The following is a 5271-nucleotide window of genomic DNA, read 5'->3' as shown; positions in this document are numbered from 1 at the left end:
CTCATGAATTTCCCTCTTGGAACTCAGCCCGATGCTGTGAGAAGCTCAGGCTCAAGCCACACAGGGAGGCCACATGTACGGGCTGCACTCAACAGCTCGAGCTCCACCCAGCCTTAACATCACCATAGCGGAGGTATCAGGCATTTAAGTGAAGAGACCCCCTGAAGACTCCATGCCCCAGCTGTTCAAGTCTTTCCTGCTGAGGCCCCATCCATTTTGGAGCAGAGAGAAGCTAACCCAGCTGTGCTCTCCCTGGATTCCTGATCCACAAAATCCCTGTAAGCTTCATAAAATAGTTGTTTTATGCCACTAAATTTAAGATGCTAACTGGAGTGTTTACTAGACACATGGCAGTTTCTAGAATAAAAAATAAAATTAGAGATAGTGGCATCTCAATTAAATTACATCTTAAAAATCAGTCTGATAATTTGCTAGTCATATATCTATTAAACGACTTGTCTCAAGAATAGGCAGAAAACAAGAAAAAGGCACAAACCTGATAGAAATAAATGGACAAAATGGACAAAAGCCTTGAAAAGACAATGACAGAAGGTAACTAGATGTCCAATAAGCATAAGATACTCAATCACATTAGTCATTGGGGAATCAAATGAAAACCACATACGAGCGAGGGGCCGGATGCGCAGCGCGAGGAGGTGGGCACCAAGGGGCTGGGCACGCGACGCGAGCACTTGGGGGAGAGCGCGAGGCGGGGCGTGTGGCATGAGAGGGGGCGGGGCGTGCGGCGTGAGAGGGGGCGGGGCGCGCAGCGTGAGAGGGGGCGGGGCGCGCGGCGTGAGACGGGGCGGGGCGCGCATATCAGCGCCGCGGCCGTGTGACGCGTTTTCAAATCTTCAACCGCCGCAGCCCACTCATTTGTGCTTTGCCACTTCCTCCTTGGCGCCCTGGGGCCGAATTCCGCCCCCCGAAACCCGGCGGGCAAACGCGGCATCTCTACTGCGTGGGTGTGGTGGCCCGCTGACAGGGAGAGGCTACCGGCCGGTCAACGGGCCTCAAGGAGCCATGTTTCCCCGGCCGCCTGGCGGGACACCCTCTCCGGACCCAGCATGTAGGTGCCGGGCGGCTGCCATGAACTCCAGAGCCATGAGGAGCCACAGCAGAGGACATTTCCAGGGTGGAATCCAAGTCAAAAATGAAAAAAAACGACCGTCTTTGAAATCTCTGGAAACTGATAACAAACCAGAAAAATCCAAATATAAGCCACCCTGGGGTAAAGTATTTTACATTGACTACCTTCTGTCACCATATCTGAAAAACTGCAAAAGGACATTAAGGATCTGGGAGGGCGCGTTGAAGAATTTGTCAGCAAAGATATCAGTTATCTTATTTCAAATAAAAAGGAAGCTAAATTTGCACAAACCTTGGGACGAATTTCTCCTGTACCAAGTCCAGAATCTGCATATACTGCAGAAACCACATCACCTCATCCTAGCCATGATGGAAGTTCATTTAAGGCTCCAGATACAGTGTGTTTGAGCAGAGGAAAATTATTAGTTGAAAAAGCTATCAAGGACCATGACTTTATTCCTTCAAACAGTATATTATCAAACGCCTTATCATGGGGAGTAAAAATTCTTCATATTGATGACATTAGATACTACATTGAACAAAAGAAAAGAGAATTGTATTTACTCAAGACATCAAGTACTTCTGTAAGAGATGGGGGGAAAGAGTAAGTATTGGCACACACAAAGCAAGAACAGGTAGACTCAAAAAGCCTTTTGTAAAGGTGGAAGATATAAGCCAGCTTTATAGGCCATTTTATCTTCAGCTGACCAGTATGCCTTTTATAAACTATTCTGTTCAGAAGCCCTCCAGCCCATTTGATGTAGATAAGCCATCTACCACCCAAAAGCAAACTCAGGTTAAACTAAGGATCCAAACAGATGGTGATAAATGTGGTGGAATCCCAGTTCAACTCCAGTTAAAAGAGAAGAAAAAAAAGGGATATTGTGAATGTTGCTTGCAGAAATACGAAGATCTAGATACCCATCTTCTAAGTGAGCAACACAGAAACTTTGCACAGAGTAATCACTATCAAGTTGTTGATGACACTGTATCTAAGTTAGTTTTTGACTTTGTGGACTATGAAAGGGACATGCCTAAAAATAAAAGAATAAAATACAGTGTTGGATCCCTTTCTCCTCTTACTGCAAATGTCTTGAAAAAGTCTGAACCTAAAGAAAAGATGGAATTACAACATACTTCTCAGAAAAACTCCAGGGAAAATGTACAGGTGATGGAGCACGGTTTCCTGTATAAAGCAACCCAGGAACCTGAACAAAAGTTTATGTCTACTTCAGAACACATCCCACACCCTTCAAGTGAATTAAGAGGACATGATGATAAAACATCTAATAAATGTTCCATGTTAAATCCAGCTGAAAATGACATAAAATTTTATATCTCTAAATTTTATATCTCTATCTCCACATAAAAATAAACAGGAATGCATTCTTGATGTTCCTGAACATAAATTAATTATAAATGAAAATGACTTAGAAGTAAGGGTGGATCACTGTCCACGTAGGCAACAGGCATCTGTACAAGTTTCTCATTTCAGTACGGATAATAGTGCATCTCAGCCAAAACAAAAGTCAGATACTGTGCTTTTTCCAGCAAAGGATATGAAGGAAAAGGACCTTCATTCAGTATTTCATCATGATTCTGATCTGTTAGCAATAAACAGTTCACAGGAGCACCTAACAATTCAGGCAAAGGCTCCATCCCAAAGCCCTCCTGAGGAACACAACCCATGTGACATCAAGAATATGGATAGTTTACCTTCTGGTAAAATCCATCAGAAAGTGAAAATACTATTAGGAAGAAATAAAAAAGAAAATCTGGAACCAAATGTGGAGTTAGATAAGAAAAGAACTGAATTTCTTACTACACAAGAAGAAAACAGAATTTGTAGCTCATCAGTACAATCTCTACTGGACTTATTTCAAACCAGTGAAGAAAAGTCAGAATTTTGGGGTTTCACAAGCTACACCAAAAACAGTGGTGTATGTGATGTTTTAGATATTTGGGAAGAGGAAAATTCAAATCTGTTATCAGTGTTTTACTCTTCCCCTTCAACTTCTACATTTTCTGGTTTTTAGATTTAAAAAAAATAAATACCTTTCAGAAGCAAAAAAAAAAAAAAAAAAACCATATCTGATACAACTCACCACACCAAAATGGCTAAAATGAAAAAAGTGAAAAATACCAAATGTTGCTGACATACAAAGCAATTAGAACCCATATAAACTGTTGGTGAGATTGTAAATTTGTACAACTCTTTTAGGAAATGTTTTTAAGGTATCTACTCAGGCAGAATATGCCTAACCTGTAGCCCAGTAAATTCAGCTCCTAGGTATAATCCTAACAGAATTATGTACGTATGTTCACCAAATAAACAAAACCAAAACACGTGCTAGAATATTCATAACTGCTCTTCTGAATTCAAATGTCATCAAAAGCATAAAGGAGAGATTTTAATACAGTCACACAATGCAATACTGTATAGCAGTGAGAATGAACAAACTATACACATGAATCAATATGTATAAATGTCATAAACACAACATTGAGCAAAAGATACCAAATATAAAATAGTACATACTGTATAATCCCATTTAGGTAAATCTAAAAGCAAGAAAAAATAATGAAACTTAGTAGAATAATGAATAATATGTACCAGTTAGAGGAAAAACGTTAACAATTTTGAAGGAACCTGAGCAGGGGCTCTGGGGTGTTGGTAATGCGCTGTTGACTCATGGGTGGGAATTGGTTGCACTGTCAATTTGTGGAATTCATTAAGCTGTAAACTTGTAATATCTTTCTGTATATTTAACATACTTCAATAAATTAATAATATACTTAAATATTCAAAGAATAATATATTTCAATAAAAGTTTTTTTAATAAAAGCAATTGGTGACATGAAGTAGGTTTTCTACAAGGGAATCAAAACAGCAGAAGGAAGTCATAATACAGTTAAACAATATCTTTAAAGAATTAAAAGAAAATAGGTGTCAATCGGAATTTTATGCCCAAATAAATTAATCAGAAATGCGGGTAAAATAAAATACTTTACAAAAAACAAAGTGGAGGAATTTATTCACAATAGAAGTTTCTAAAAGTTTCTCCACTATGCAGAAATTTTTGAAACATGCAAATAACTAGGTCCCAGAAATTCTGAATCAGTATATCTGAGCAGTGCCAGGATACATGGGTTTTTTAAAACCATTCCTGGGCTTCCCTGGTGGCGCAGTGGTTAAGAATCTGCCTGCCCATGCAGGGGACACGGGATCGAGCCCTGGTCTGGGAAGATCCCACATGCTGCGGAGCAAAAAAGCCCGTGAGCCACAACTACTGAGCTTGCGCATCTGGAGCTTGTGCTCCGCAACGGGAGAGGCCACGACAGTGAGAGGCCCGCGCACCGCGATGAAGAGAGGCCCCCGCTCGCCGCAACTGGAGAAAGCCCTCGCACAGAAACGAAGACCCAACACAGCCAAATATAAATAAATAAATAAATGAATAAATAAATTAAAAAAAAAAACAAAACATTTCCTGCATTGCAAAATGCAGTCAAAGTTAAGATTGATTAGGATTAGAAAAATTCCAGATTTAAACTCTAAGATCAAGGAAATAATAGTGTTTCTATCCAAGTTGTCAGCTACTAAAATAATCATTTATACTCCCAAGTGTTCAGTTCTTCTCTTCAATTAGGTTGTAAATTTCTTAAAGCACATCTTTTTTGTTTGTTTTTCTTTTAACTTCCTGGTCTGGAGCACAGTGGCCTTTCAACTCAGAAAGAGATTCTGGAACTGAGCTTAAAATTGCATGTTAGATGGTGCATTTAATTTAATTGTTTTATTTCTGGCCAAGAATTTTTCTCAATTTATTTATTTATTTATTTATTTATTTATTTATTTATTTATTTATGGCTGTGTTGGGTCTTCGTTTCTGTGCGAGGGCTTTCTCTAGTTGCGGCAAGCGGGGGCCACTCTTCATCGCGGTGCGCAGGCCTCTCACTATCGTGGCCTCTCTTGTGGAGCACAGGGTCCAGACGCGCAGGCTCAGTAGCTGTGGCTCACGGGCCTAGTTGCTCTGCGGCATGTGGGATCTTCCCAAACCAGGGCTCGAACCCGTGTCCCCTGCATTGTCAGGCAGATTCTCAACCACTGCGCCACCAGGGAAGCCCAAGAATTTTTCTCATTTTAGTTGACAAACAATATCTCTAGAAATTCCCCAGACCCAAAAA

General features: G+C 40.4%; 1 pseudogene across 1 annotated transcript; it reads left to right on the top strand.

Annotated features, from left to right (window-relative positions):
• The first annotated feature begins 829 nt into the window (after nt 1-829).
• LOC309661100 (protein DBF4 homolog A pseudogene) lies at nt 830-4244 on the top strand (annotated as a pseudogene). The gene has a single exon. The product of its transcript is annotated as a protein DBF4 homolog A pseudogene (transcript).
• Nucleotides 4245-5271: the final 1027 nt, after the last annotated feature.

This window comes from Balaenoptera physalus (genome assembly GCF_965194825.1).
Source record: "Balaenoptera physalus genome assembly, chromosome: 5".
Taxonomy (NCBI): Eukaryota; Metazoa; Chordata; class Mammalia; order Artiodactyla; family Balaenopteridae; genus Balaenoptera; species Balaenoptera physalus.
Note: the sequence above shows the minus strand (reverse complement) of the source record. Positions and strands in the feature narration are given on the sequence as shown.